This window comes from Uloborus diversus, chromosome 4 (genome assembly GCF_026930045.1).
Source record: "Uloborus diversus isolate 005 chromosome 4, Udiv.v.3.1, whole genome shotgun sequence".
In the NCBI taxonomy this organism is placed as follows: domain Eukaryota; kingdom Metazoa; phylum Arthropoda; class Arachnida; order Araneae; family Uloboridae; genus Uloborus; species Uloborus diversus.
In genome coordinates this window covers 91,238,454-91,254,897 of record NC_072734.1, presented here as the reverse complement: position 1 = coordinate 91,254,897, position 16,444 = coordinate 91,238,454, and positions in this window count along the sequence as shown.

Sequence of the window (16,444 nt, the reverse complement as noted above, 5' to 3'; positions counted from 1 at the left end):
TTAATTATGTTGTCTTCTGGTTTTTAAATTTTCATAAAATATACAATTTAACATATTAAGAGCAATGCATGTCGTTTTACGGCAATTTCTCAATTGAGGGTCGATAATTACATATGTTACACGCTTGTGGGTCCTTCGTCCAATTTTTAAAAGATCAGCTGACTTGCTAAAAACCAAATAATTGTGCTTAAATGAGGCATTCAGAGCTAAAAGGAATCAAGTCGTTCGTGCACTGGATCCACTTACCTCTGAATGTATAAAATGTAGAAGCAGTTTAGTACACACGTGTCTTTTTTTAGCCTACTTTCCCAATAAAAGTCAGAAAAAGAAGAAAAAAGCATGAAAGAAGGCTTAATGCATCTTAAAAATATCGCAAAAAAAACAAAAAAAAAGTCAAAAATAAATAAAATAATTAAATAAATATCGAAAAATTAAAAATTGGAAAGTAGGGTATTGAGATGGGGAAAAATGTCTGTCGGTCTGTCTGTCTGTCTGTCTGTCCTCCCTAATAACTTTTGAATGAATAGTCCGATTCGAACAAACTTTTTTTTTGTTCGAAAGATCTCAGCGAGAACACCTCATTCCCATATTTCACTTTTTGATTTGAACTATTTTTTGTTCAATTTTGAACAATTCAAAAAACTTAACATTAGCGCCTACGAGGAAAACCAAGGCAATTCCGAACTGTGAGGCGAATTTGCTTCCAATAAACTTAATAGGAAAAAGCTTTTGATGAAAACTTGCAAAAAAATATCTTTTTGATTTGAACAATTTTTCGTTCAATTTTGAACAGTTCAAACCCTTAACATTAGCGCCTGCGGGGAAACTGAAAGTCAATATAGATCTCGTACTTGAAGGCGGATTTTTTTCAAAGAAATTTTTTTGGAAATAGATCTTGACGCCAAACTCCAGATTCCGACTCCGAGAATTTAGAGGCACTTGACTCCGACTCCTGTGCCCGACAATTAATCGGACTCCGACTCCCCGACTTCGACTCTGACTTCGTAGCTTTGGCAAAGATTTATAAACGGAGGACAAATGACTGACTCCGATTCTTGGATATTCGTCTCTGACTCCTTTATCCCAAAATGAGATAGACTCTGACTCCGACTCCGCAGTTATGGTTTTAACTGTTAAATAATTATTGTTGATATGACTTGTTTTTATTTTCACGCTAAAGTTTTAATTTAGGTATTCTGTTTTCGGCGGATAAACTCGAAGTCAATTATGTTTCTATATAAAGATATGCGCAGACGATTTTTCTTTTTCTTTTTTCTTTTTTTTTTTTTTTTTGACAATGAAAAGTATTTCTTTAAGTTGACATTTTATTGCTTTTATTTATCTTGGTAAGTGTATTAATTCATTTAAAAAATGGTTTTTGGCAACAGGGGAAAAAGAAACTGTTTTTATTGATATGATGTATTTATTTTAATGAGCTTATTAATTTTGATTATTATTTTTTTGTTTTGAAAGCTGTTAAATATTTTTTTATTGGGAAAAAAGTGTATTAGCTGCTTTGTTTAAAAGTTGCTGCTATTTTATTTGTTTGTTTTTTTACGCATCTATTTTTTTTTCAGATGAGTGAGGAATATTTTATTCCTAGAAATCAGCTTAAAGTATTTTAAAACTATGTTTGAAAACATTTGCGATTTTAGCTATTTTTGAGAATATTGATCACGTATTAGAAAGTAGTATGGGTATACGGGAAAGTAGGCTCGAATAGTTCTAGACAGAACTTCTTGTTTTAGTTTAAGGATCCTTCCAACACAATAAATTAAGCTTTTGTGAATAAAATGAGTTTTTTGTTAGCAACATGTCGGGAAAAAGCAATTTTAAACTGAGGCTGCAGCCTGTTTGAGGTTTCCAGATAGTAAATATTAATGAGGAATGTTTTTAAAAATGGTGATCATAATAATTCAGTAGTTCGATAAGTAATATAAAAACGGTCCTTTACTAGTAATTTCAGATTTTACTAATTTAGCTCATTCAAAGTATCATCAGAGTTTTCCCTAGCAGAAATTCTTATCGCAATAATTTTTTTTTAACCTTATCTTACTCAGAACGTTATCTATTTCCCACAAAATGAGCTGCTAATGTAAGCATTTTAAAATGTAAAAACGTTTCAAATATGAACAAAACAACAAAACAGTGTTCTTACCATCGTTTAGTTTTTTCTTATCTTCATTATCTACACAACATCCTCTAATGATAAGAGAGAAAGGAGAAAGCATGTTTAAGAGGGTTAATTTCTCTACGATTTTGTGTTGAATAAATGCGAACCCATTATACTCTTATGTCTCAACTACCATTATGTGCTTCAGTTTTTTTATTGTACAATAAATGTGTTTTCGGTGTGCTATTTTAACAAAGGATTATTAGATTAGTAAAAGCCTTTTGTGAAAGGCTGCAATGAAAAATTTACAACTGAAAATTACTTTCAAAACGGGACTAACCAAAAGCTTGTTTATTTTGTAGAAATATTTTTGATCCAATAGATGTTTTATAATTGGGTTGTGTCTGAAATTTTTAAAGATTGTTTTCTGAAAGAAAATACTTAGAAACGTGGGTTCAAACGATTTTTTAAATAATTTGACAAAGTGTAATATTTTTAAATAATTATTTTAATCGGTGCGCAGATTGAAATTCTTTTTTTACTCTTCTGCACATGGCATCACAAGTACGATAAAGGCATTCACTGATGCCATTAGCGTACAGCGTAAACTATCATAACCTGGTAACGCGGTTGACAGCAAAGCATTTAGCAAGGCAATGGAGTGGCGAGCCAAAGTACATCACATGTGACATCATAAAGACTATGCCTTTTCAAAATCGGACATTTAAAAAAGTTAAATTAAAATAACTTTTGGGAAAATAAAAGTTTTTTTTCTGGTTCCATGTTTTTCTTTTTGCTTATTCTATCTACTTCAGTGACTAAAGGTAGTACTTTTGACTGACGGAAACAACCCCATTAATGCGTTATATATTTATATCATGATTCAATGCAACCTGAAAAAATATGTATTTTAATTTCGGCATACTTTTTTACTCAGTTCCAAATTAATGTTGGCAACTTTTTCCCGTGCGTTCGTACGTGCATATTTTTCAATTGGAAGGGAAGTAATCATTTAGGACTAATTGCTGCTAAAATATAGGTATTTAAGGTTAAACAGGGACACCCTGCATACCTAGAACGTAAAACAGTTTAAATATCCAGTTTGACTACTATCGAGCGAATTATCAGGAATTTTGTCTTGGCCTTTTTTCGTGTGTATGTAAATGCGTATATCTCAAAACTCAAAACTGGTGTAACATAGATTGTTGAAATTTCGTATGTACAGTACTGTGCATATTAATTGGGACAAGCTCAAAAGTTTTCACAAATGTAGTTCAATTGGTATACGTCGTATTGGAACTTACATACACGGTACAGCAATCCAATACGAATATGTCCACCTCTAGCTTATATAAGATCGTGTCCACGGTTTAGCATGGATTTTACTGAATTAAAACATAAATTTTTGATCCTGTCTTCACCAAGTAAAACTTTTATAGCATTCTCAATCTTCGGTTTTTTGTTGAGGGATCCTTTTTAACCGACTTCAAAAAAGGAGGTTACAATTTCGTATTGCGGTTTTTTATGTGTGTTTTTGAATTATTCCAACACTACTGGACCGATTTGAAAAAAAATTTTGTTTGGAAGGGTATACTTCCCAGACGATCCCATTGTAATTTGGTCTGGATCTGATAAGGGGTCTCGGAGAAATCCAAGAAACTTTAAATTTCATACGGCATGGTCATGTGGTGTTGCTGTGATCGGTGTAAGTTTTACACCGATCACATAAGTTTTTGGCTTTCACTTGAACGATATTTAATTCTCGCGGCACATGGATGATTAATTTTCTCAACGCTGCGCCGCATGGTAATTTTTTATTATAGGTGTTACTAATGTATTTATTACTGCGTAGCAAAGCAATAAATTAAATATATTTTGCTACTTTAATAGTTGAATCAATTACCTTAATATTTTATTTACTGATAAATAACTTTATTTAGGCACTAAAATATAAAGTTCTTTATTTAATATTCCAATTTTTAAATATATTTATTGTTCAATTGAGGGGGAATTGAATACAGAACACCCCTCCCCCACGATTTAATTTATATTCTTTAATAATATACATTAGAACTGTGTATGATTTCTGAAGCTTGACCAATATTCTAGATTCATATTTCACAATTCCGCCAGTTCAATTTGAAATTAGGGTTATATTTATTAGCAGGCTTCGAAAAAAGAGGAGGTTCTGAACTCGTCGGATTTGTTTTTCCTTTGTACAATGTTCCATAAATACTCAAAGACACCTGTACCCAGGGGCGTGCACAGGGAGCAGGGAGGGACACCTGTTGATCCGGGTCCGAGCCTGGAGGGGGCCCAATATTTTTGTAACTAACGGTGAAATATAGGGGTAAAGAATATGGAGAGGGGCCCGAACAAGTCATTTGTGAAAGGACTTCTAAATTTCTGTGCACGCCCCTGCCTGTATCGATAAGGAAAAGTCTTTTTTTGTTTGAAACAGCATAGTTCCTCGGCGATCTAATGTAAATCGAGTTCAGATTTGATGAAATTAAGGGAACTCTTCAAATATCATGCTCACATTTAAATCGATTTGTACTTTATTAATTTTGTATATCGTTTCGCTTAGTGAACCGGTTTTTATGCTTTTTTTTGTTTAGTGGTGGTTTTGTTTAGGGGTGGTCTAACTTAGATTTCAAATCTTTGATTTACCCTATTAGTTCTATAACAGAAAAGTTAAGGGTAAAACAATAAATTTCATGCAATTTTCCTCACAAACGATTAAATATAAAACCCATTGATAAACAAATGTTTATACTTTCTTTACCTATATTTAAAGAAAGTACAAAAAATATATATTTTTAAGAGTAATGATAATGAAAATTTTGAATTAAGGATTCTCTGAAGCAAACATAAAATTCATCCTAGTGGAATTTTTAATCTTCATCTATAGTAGGGCCATGTGAAGAAACATGCGACTTTTATCACGAGTTACATGACACGTATTGCGAAACATAAATTACAATTTACAATATTACAATTCTAAAATTTACCAATTTTACAAATTTAAACTTAAAGCGATTTCGTTTTTTTTAGACAACTGAAGACAATTTTTTTTTTGTATATAGTTATGCATTTGAAAAAGCCTTTCTTCGCAGTCGTCGGAAGTCTCCGAGGCGCTCCGAGACGCTCGCCGTGTTATTTACTCCAGTAAAAAGCAAAAAATAAATTACTTTTAAATAAAAAAAAACCGCCTTCAAAAAATACCCAGGAACTAAAATGCAAAAAATAACTGATTACACTTACATTCTATCTCCTACCCACAGAAATGAAATTTATTTTGCAATTCCAGTACAAAAATCAACTAAACTAAACACCGAATTATAAAATAAGCACTGATTTAAATTACTATACGATGAATTATTTTAAATACCTAACTATTTATATACGATCTCTTAATTTTTAATAACCTTTTGAAGTCGGGGTCTCCTATAAACTACTTCCTAACGTAACTGAGTAGGTTTAGTTTTAAAGACTAATTTCGTGTATAGTTAAATTAGTGTTTAATTCAGGATTCGGTGGGTTGTCAGTTACGTTAGGTAGCAGTTTATAGGAGGCCCCGACTTCAAAAGGTTATTAAAAATTAAGAGATCGTATATAATTAGTTAGGTATTTAAAATAATTCATCGTATAGTAATTTAAATCAGTGGTTATTTTATAATTCGGTGTTTAGTTTAGTTGATTTTTGTACTGGAATTGTAAAATAAATTTCATTTCTATGTTTGGGAAATAGAATGTAAGTGTAATCAGTTATTTTTTGCTTTTTAGTTCCTGGGTATTTTTAAAGGCGTTTTTTTATTTAAATGTAATTTATTACTAACAATTATCTTTATAATGCTACTTACGTTTTTGATAGGTTTTACAGCAGGAAATTTACCAATTCAATCCAAAACCGCTAATTTCTGTTCTTGAAAACAAATTTTTAGAAGATCTTGTTGATAGATACTAACATCACCAGCTAACGCTTGCAGTATACGCACAATTTTATCTTCATATTACTAGAATCGCATTTCTTAGAGTTCATCGTATACCTTCTACAAGTACTTAGCTGCCAGGTAGTTTAGCAGTGAAATATCCCCAAACATCTCCTCCTGAGGTTGCTTAATTTTAAGTAAGATGTTTTGCCTCCATCACTTCGCTTGACAAATCTTGGTCAAAACCCTTGCACAATAAAATGCATTTTGTCGCGGAATAGAACCTTCTTATAGTCTTTTACAGTCCAGGATTTATATTTCCAGACCCAGTCGAAGCGTTTTCTCTTCATTGCAGGTGTTAATATCTGTTTTTTTTTTTTTTTTTTTTTTTTTTTTTAAATTTTGCTCTCTTGCAAATCTCTTAGATTCAATAAGCCTTCGTCGAATTGTCGATGAACCCGTGCTCACACCAGTAACTAATAACTCTCTCTAAAGATCTGTACTTGCTTTTTAGCCTACTTTCCCAGTAAAAGTCAGAAGAAGAAGAAAAAAGCATGAAAGAAGGCTTAATGCCATCTTAAAAATATCGCGAAAAAAAAAAAAAGTCAAAAAAAAAAAAAATTAAATAAATTTCGAAAAATTTAAAATTGAAAAGTAGGGTATTGAGATGGGGGAAAATATCTGTCTGTCTGTCGGTCCGTCGGTCTGTCGGTATGTCTGTCTCCCCCCCCCCCTCCCCAATAACTTTTGAATGAATATTCCGATTCGAACAAACTTTTTTTTGTTCGAAAGATCTCGGCGAGGACACCTCATTCCCATACTTCACTTTTTAATTTGAACTATTTTTTTTTTCAATTTTGAACAGTTCAAAAAAACTTAACATTAGCGCCTACGGGGAAATTGAAAGCAATTCCGAACTGTGTGGCGAATTTGCTTCAAACAAACTTCGTAGTAAAAAGCTTTAAAAAAAAAACTTGTATATAAAATATTTTTTTGATTTGAACAATTTTCCGTTCAATTTTGAACAGTTCAAATCCCTAAACATTAGCGCCTACGGGGAAACTGAAAGTCAATGTAGATTCCGTACTTGAAGGCGGATTTACTTCAAAAACATTTTGTTGGAAATAGCTCTTGACACCAAACTCCAGACTCCGACTCCGAGAATTTAGGGGCACCTGACTCCAACTCCTGTGCCCGACAATTAATCGGACTCCGACGCTACTTCGACTCTGACTTCGTAGCTTTGGCAAAAATTTATACACGGAGGACAAATGACTGAGTCCGATCCTTGGATATTCGACTCCGACTCCTTTATCTCAAAATGAGATTAACTCCGACTCCGACTCCGCAGCTATGGTTTTAACTGCGAAATAATTATTGTTGGTATGATTTTTTTTATTTTAACGCTAAAGTTTTAATTTAGGTATTTAGTTTTTGGGGAATAAACTCGAAGTCATTTATGTTTCTGCATAAAGATATGCGCAGAAGATTATTATTATTATTTTTTGACGATGAAAAGTATTTCTTTGAGTTGTGATTTTATTGTTTTTCTTTAATTTGGTAAGTGCATTAATTCACTTCAAAAAATATTTTTGGCAGCAGGGGAAAAAGAAACGATTTTTTTTGATATGATGTATTTATTTTAATTAGCTTATTAATTTTAATTAATATTGTTTCGTTTTGAAAGCTGTTAATGATTTGTTTAATGGGAAAAAGTGTATTAAAGTGTTATTTAGTGCTTTGTTTAAAAGGTGCTGCTATTTTATTTGTTCGTTTTTATTTTATTTTCATTTTTTTATTTTTTATGCATCTAATTTTTTAAAGTGAGTGAGGAATATTTTGTTCCTAGAAATTAGCTTAAAATATTAAAAAAATATGTTTGAAACAATTTGCGATTTTAGCTATTTTTGAGAATATTGTTCAGGTGCTAGAAAGTAGTATGGATATACGGGAAAATAGGCTCGTATAGTTCTAGATAGAACTTCTTGTTAAGAATGCATTTAACTAATTCGTATAAGAAAATTGTCTGTTAGAGTTGTGGTCTCATGTTTGCGTCAACATTTACTCTTCTGTTTTGGACACACAGATCCAGAAGTGTTTCGCTGATTAAAATCATAGAAATGCTGAATTTTCCAATTCACGCTGTTTTAACAATATCCCTCACATTCATAAATGTATATGTTTACTAATAATAACGATTCCTATCATTTTCCAAGGAGTGATATCCATTTTTACTTCTTTTTACATAGCAAAGGATTCGCGAAAAAATTTGACCTTAATTTCCATTTTTCTAACCTCCGAATGAATGTTGAGTTCTTTTCCTCCCACCCGAACACACGTGCATATACAGGGTGTAGCAAAACAAACCGTCCATATTAAAAGGGATGATAAGGCCTTGTAAAAACAAACAACTTTGACATTGCAATGTTGGGTCGGAAAGCAAACGGCGGGCTGGGAGAGGGTACGTGGTTCGCAAAAATGAGGAATGCAATAAAGACAAAGAACGACAATATGAAGGCAAAGAACCTTTATTTATAACTTCATAATCATGTTATTTAGATCGACACAATCTTTCTAAACCAGGTATTGTCCGATTTATGAACATGTACCAGAAAATGTTCGAGGCATCATGTCGATCCAACACGACGGAGCACCAACTGATTTTTGCAAGAATGTGCGAAACTACCTGGATACTACCTTTCTGAACAGATGATTGGCCATGAGGGGATAGTCTCATGACCTGCCAGATCTTCCGATTTGTCCTACGTAGATTTTTTTTCTCTGGGGACAGCTAAAAAGTGTCGTGTACGAGACGCCCATCGCGTAATCAGAGGACCTTTTCCGAAAAAGCGCAGCAGCTACAGAACTTTGTGATATGACATGAATATTCTAACATGTGCATTGTCCAATGCATCACTGATGTGAAACTTGTTTTTGCAGCTGGTGAACGCTCATTCGAGCATTTGTAAAGGTTCTTTGTCTTCAAATTGTTGTTCTTGGTCTTAATTTTCTCCCCATTTTCGAAAACCAAGTACCCTCTCCCGGCCCGACGTTTGCTTTCCAACCCCACATTGCGTTGTGAAAGTTTTGTTTTGGCAAGGTATATCACCCCTTTTAGTATGGACCTTTTGTTTTGCAACACCCTGTATACCTTAAGAATGTGTGGACGCCCAAAATATTTATTTTGACCATCCCCGAGTTAATTACAACGAGTTTTCTCGTGACTTCATATGTATGTCTGTTTGTGTGTGTGTGCGTATGTACCAGGCATTCCTCAAAATCGGTATGCCGTAGGAAGTTGAAATTTGGTAAGTAGACTCCTAGTGGGGGTTTAATTGTACACCTCCCCTTTAGGTTGCATTCCGATGTTCCAAAAGGGGTCTTTTACGCTTGATGGGGGGAAATACTTGATATTTCCAATGCATACTCAAGTGGTGTAATAATTTGGCAGATACTTGACGATATATTGCCAGTCTTTTGGTCGCCAAGCTTTGTCGCCAATTTGGCTAAACGTTTGGCCGTTTTTTTTTCATCTGATTTAAATTTTACCATTATTGGCTAAATTTACAAAACTAACCATTGAATCACAATATTGGGAAAATTAATTAGTGTAAAACGTTTTTTTTTTTTTTTTTTGCTGAGGCTCGCGACAAACTAGGGGTAAAATATTTAAAGTGTTTACTTGCTTATTCCAAGGCACTATTATCATTAAATTGGCTTAAAAGAAGGGCATGTGATACACGCATCAGCTCGTTTAAATGCTCGTCAGACATAGGCAATTCACATAATTGACCACTTTTTACAGCAACTAAAGTGAAAAAAAATCGACGCGTCGTGATCATATAGTCAAATCGATTTAGATTAGTCAAAGGCAGTCGCGCGTTCTAAGAAAATGCTGTTAAAACTCGTTTGAGGCAAAAAGTTATTGAGAAAAGAACAATTAAAATAGATGTTTGTCCCTTTTAATTTGCACAGTAGTGTAGGCCTCAAAAAGTTCCTCCTTTATGGGTTGAGTCCTATATTTAAAACATATTTGTACGTGTAGAACGGTTTTGTACCCTAAAAAACACTGGTAAAAATGTTCGCTACAAAGAATCATTGAGATGCAAAACGACGTATCGTTTGTTAAAACCATCATCTGCTGATGAGAAAGGATAAAATAGTTTTAGCATTGGCAAAAAAAAAACTATCTTATTAATGACATAAATAGGAGAAAGCTTTTCGATGAACCTAAAACGCATCTTCTAATTTTGGTAGAACTTTGAGCCGTTCGACATATCTCCTGGGGAAGTAAAGAATTGTACATTAGAATGGTGTAGAATCAAAAACTACGGAGAAATATGTTCGTTGTTTATTAGTGATTTTATTAGCTGTAATCTCGTTTAAATAGTGTACCAATTGAGTCTGAAGACTTCAAAAAAGTTTTATATCATGCTTTAAATATGTCACCGTTCTTTTGATTGGTATATTAGGTTAATATGAGCAAGTATTTTTTACACCCGTATTATATATAAAGAATTAATATAAAAATTATGTCTTAAATTGGAATAAACAATAAATTTTACTTGAACTTTTCAATCTGCCTACAAATCTCAACAATAATAAACAGAAAAAGTGTGTCAGGTAGTCTACGAGTTTTGCACGTTCTCTCATGCCGACGACTCTTTTTAGAGACTTTCTTTCATATTACAGTGGTTGCCAAAAAGAAAAAAAGCAAAATCTGCATCAGTTGCAAAAATTCACATTTTCAAGAATTTTTCGACAGTTGAGAGAACAATCGTTTTTTTTAACCCTTGGTCACATAAAAGGTATGCTTCAGCTGACATATTTCAATAAAATATAAATCTTTGATGTATTTAGGAGACCAGTAACAAATTTATGAAATAAAAAACGCTTTTCCGTCATCTTTTCGTGGAAATGGCTGTAGATTTCAGCATTTAGTTTAGTTACTATATTATGCAGTAAATTTATACATGTTTGTGAAAATATCATTTATATTCACGAAGATAAAAGTATTTCTTCCAATAATATCAATGTTTTTGGCTCAGAACACGTACAGTTTTCCCCCCTGGCTTGCCAAAATTTTAGAATACTTGACATTATACAAGAGAACCATTTAACTGAAATATGAAATAAAGTTTCTGAAAATATAGTGAAATATGAAATTTTAAAGCAATTGATTTTTCACTGTGCATACGCAAAATATAGAAATTTATAACTTTCGCAACTGAAATCGTTTCATGAAATGTTTTTCCACTTGTGTTCTGAGAAACAAAATAATCTTTGAGTTTATCGACAGTCTATTGTATCTTAAAAAAAACATGGCGTCATATGGTCCCAATTTTCCTTTTTCTCATAACTTAAATTATCACAAGATATTTTTTAGACTGTGAAATCTTACATTGTGGGATACTCCGTGATCGTTATATCACCATCATGGTTCTCAAACTGTTTAAAATTTAACTTCTCTCCAATAAGTTTCTAGTCTTCTTTATTCATGATTGCAGTTTCATCATGATCACTGACGCTGCTTAGCAGGTAAACCAGTATTTTCAACTATCGACTTAATTGTTTTTCAAACTTCCTTAAGCTATCAAAAGAGTTCCCCCCCCCACTTTCTGTACTCTTTAATTAACCTTCAATAACAGAAAGATTTCACCCTTTTGTAGGGTGATACCCCTCCCCCCCCCTAATAAAGTTTTCAAGCAGAAAAAAATTAAACTTCACGAAAGTTGAAACGACGTATAACCGATTATTCGTGACATAAAAATGATGAGCTTTTAAATTAAAAGGAATAGGAATAAACCGAGAATTATGAAAACGACGTACAAATGTAAAAGACCGAGAGCACTTTCTTCGGTTGATTATATAGGATGTGAAAAGGATTTCCTTCACAAAGTCAAAGAGCGAAATCAAGGGCGCAAAATTACTATTCTTTGGGAAAAATCAGTCATTCGAAGAGACTATCAAGTCCATTGTGCCTGCAGGATGTTCCAGTGGAGAGCCCACTTCCGGTCATTGCTTCTTGTGAAAGGCGTTCCGAACGCCGCCAAATGCAAAGACGTGATAAAATACAGAAGAGAGTTTAGCGCATAAAAGTTTTTCTCTTTTCCTTATTTTGCTTGGCCATTTACATTATTTCATAAATGACGTATTTGAAAAGAACTCGGGCGATTATCCAAAGATCTGAACTTCTTTGTTCGAATTTGACTCTATTGAAGAATTAATATTGAGTAATACATTGTTTGCATTATTTCAAGAGGTATAATGTGGAAAAGAATTTTTCTGGGATTTAGCAAACATTGTTTAAAACGTTAGAAGCGAATTTGCAAAGTGTTGAAAGGCTAGAAACACACATTTTTCCATGCGTGAAATAATCTTTTTGCATGACATAGCTGGAATAGAGAGCTAAAGAAGTAAATAATATTGTGACAGAGAAGTTTAACAAACTGCGATAATAAAATAAAAGGGGGGGGGGACACATTTCGGTGTCTGACGATTAAGTGTTTTTTCGAAAACTTTTTATTGTTTTGCTTATGTGGTGAAGTAAACTGTTTGTTCAAAGGTAGTCTTTATTAGTAAATGTACCATACGTCCGGGAAGTTCGGAATTTCATTCCCATTTCGGTCCCAGATTTGTTTCAACTCGTAATTTGATCTTTAATTAATAGCATTTGTTCTGATTTGTCCAGAAAAAGGAGGTGTTAGTCACCAAAAAAAGAAAAAAAAAACGCTGATAAAAATTATTTATGCTTTTATTAGAAGATCAATAAAAGAAAAAATAGTTTAAGAAATAGCTCCATTAAGGTGAGATGAAAAACATGACACTTTCTTGATCAGCCGCAATTGGGTTGAAGTTTCGAAAAAATGCTGTTTTTTCATGTTTTTAGCCAAAATTAGTAAAAATACTATGTTTCTATTTTCGATAATGAGTTGTGCGGAAAACGTGCCATTGGTGGCACTAAAGTCCTATAAAAGTTTTAAGGTGTGTGGTATAGTTCTTTTCTTTGTCACAAATGAGTAGAAATTTTGGCAATTTTAAGTTTTTTAACGTTTTGAATAAATTTTCTCAAATAGTAAAAATTTTGTTTTAACCATATTTCTCTGCCCTAATTATATAATTTTATCACATGTGATGCATTTTTCGAAATTTAAAATACGCTATTAAAAAACTTAGTTCGGCTCTCTGTTTGATTAGTGTTCAAAACCATCGGGAGTAACACATAATTCGTTCTTAATCAAAGTTAAATCTTTTTCAATAATAACAAAGTTATTATATTTTAACTGAAAACAGTCGCGTGAAACGGTGCTCCCGTAAGAGCATGAAAAGAGAAACAAAAGACATAAATGAAGAGCTGCAATATTTAGAGTAAATTTTTCATACGAACGAACTACCGGTCTGATAGCTGATAAATAAGATAAAGTACTGAACCTAAGAACTTTCTGACCCAATCAAACAGAAGCTATTGGCATGCGAAAACCTACCTATGCAATCATTCTAGGTTACCTCTATCATGTATTTCTACATTGGCAAAAGAAAAGGAAAAGATTGAAAATTTGAGCGCAGACCAAAAACACATAATGTGCAACTGTTTCAACTGAGTTACAAGACAGCCAACCAGGGACTATTACGTAGTCTAAGTGGCTCACAGTTGCCGACAGAACTCTTTGCTTGCACTTAAGTACCACGAAACATAAAGATGCCTCAAGAGGAATCGCACTGTTCGTAATATGAATTGATTTGCCCATATGATAAGCTTAAAGAAACGATCAGGGTACTTAAACGGGATTTTAAAAAGCAAATAACGTGGCCTTCCTAAGTATTCACAACAATGATACCACAGAAATGGAAACTGGCGAAACCCAAGGTGTGAAAACATTATAATGAACATTAATTGAATAAATAGATAGCAATTAAAAGATGAAACAAGGATCGAGAAATTCGGGTGTTTAAGGCTCCAAAATTAAAATTAAGGTTAACTGAATACGACGATATGCTCGATTTGGTTCTCGAAGAATATCAGCCAACCTCGAATCACGAAATGTCTTTCACCACAATAAACTAGAATAAACATAGTATCCGAAACAATTTTAGAAACTGAATTCCTACGCCAGCTGTGTGTAGTAAATAGAAATACTACTAAAATGGCCATGAAGGTAAAGATGCTTTCATTGTAGCAATACTGTAACAGAAGCAAAAGCGTTAAAATGCAGAAATTCAACTCGAACAAACTTTTATTACCTAAAATAGTGTAGATAAAAACTCTGTGTTGAAAGTATAAGTAGAAATTTTCTGTACGTCCACACCATCTTCAGTTCTTTGTTGAGTTCTGTGCTGTTTAACCTTAATTTTGAACGCAGCTGCACAAAGTGTTCGAATAACACATTTCAAATTAAAAATTTTATACGCAATAAGTAGTTAATTTATGACACATCACGCAACTAAAGAGGCATCACAAATGATAAAACTATGTCATTATAGCAGAGAAATATGGCGAAAACAAAGTTTTTATTATTTGAGAAAATTATTAAAAACGTTAAAAAACTGAAAATTTCCAAAACTTCTACTCATTTGTGGCAAAAGAAAGAACTTTACCAAACACCTCAATTTTTTTTTGGAGTTAAGTACCACTAATGATACCTTTTCCACGCAACTCATCACCGAAAATTAAATCATGCTGTTTTTACTAGTTTTGGCAAAAAAACATGAAAAAACAGCATTTTTTCGAAACTTCAACCCAATTGCGGCAGATCAAGAAATTGTGAGAAAAAAATTCAAATTTTTAATGTGCACTTTGCAACACCAATGGCACCTTTTCCGCAATACCCATTATCGAAAAAAAAATGTTGTTTTTCGGCCCTAATCTCCATGCTTATAAACTAAGGCTACATCATCAGAAAATTTAACTAGTACGATCTCAAAATTTCGTGAAAAAAAAAAGCTTAAGTTCGAGCTATAGTGTTGATCTTCACAGCAGTAAAATGCACAAGGAAAGTTTGATTTGCATCTGCAAAACACTTTAAAGTGTTTGGCCAGATTGAGTGGAAAACTTTAACGAGAAACTTCCCTCATATTCGTTATTTGTAATGCATCTAGTTTTCATGGTCGTATGTCTGTTTAATTCTAGATTTATTTAATTTTCAATGTATTGTAAACTATTTCCGCCCAATTTTTAACTGCACATAAACTCTTAACAATCAGAAAAGTCTTTATGAAAGGATACATGCACTTACACATTCAATGCATTGATAACACATAGCTCGATAAAACCTTGATGCAAGTTATTAAAGACCTTAAATTATCTCTTTAGATCACGGCCTCGGGCGAATTTCAGAACTATATTCATGCAACATTAAATCAATTTGATACATACAACATTTATCTTCAGTCCGCTTGTTAATGCTATTGATATAGAGGGTGTCCATAATTAAACGACTTTATTTTAAAGTTGCCTAAAGGCGAAATTATTGCTCGGAAATTAAGGACATTTTGTGTAGAACATAATGAAGGGATGAGAAATTTTTTGAAGGATAAGTTATATACATTTATTTATAATACATTTATGATGGTTTTAAAACAAACTTTTCATCAGAACATGTTCAACATGAGGGCAATCGATTTAGTCTAATTTCTAGAATCATGAGATAGCATGTTCTGCATTTTATCGCAGTAAGCTCTGATGAAAAATATTGCTAACCTATCATTAATTGCTTTATTTTAAGATCAGCTAAAGTTTTGGTACTATGAACTTTTTACGAGATGTTTCAAATGCGTCCAAAACTAAAAGTCACATGGATCAAGTTTTAATGACCGAGAAGTAATGTATTTCTTTAAAAACGCCCTCTGGCAGCGAAATTTTGAACTTTTTTTAAAAATTCTTTTAAACAAATGCTTTTGTTATGTTGGACACAAAACTTCATTTTATTCTGAAACATGGTTTTGTCGTTAGATAATTCTAACTAGGATCGTTTATTATGAATCCATGCACATAGAGGAATACATAATTATTTATAACTTAATTTACATAGGAGCTAATGGAAGATACCTTCTGAATTTTGTTTCTAATTTCAATAATTTTTTACACTTCAAATGTAACGTAAATTATTTCAGAATTTAAACATGTGAATGTAAATTCTAAAAATATAAAGAATGTGTCCTTTTTTGATCATAGTAAAATTATGGTAATAGTTGTGTGTATGTCAATTTAATTACATAGAAAAATCAAAGTTTTTGAACGTTTATCTTTCAGATTCATTAAAACTCTATTATCAGATAAGTATTTTAAGCGGAATCTCGTGTAACCGAGGTCGGCATACTGAATTGTTGTTTTATTTATGAAATTTTCTTTCTTTTTTTTGGGAAGTTGAGATCATCATCAGTCATAATAGGCAGCCATTTC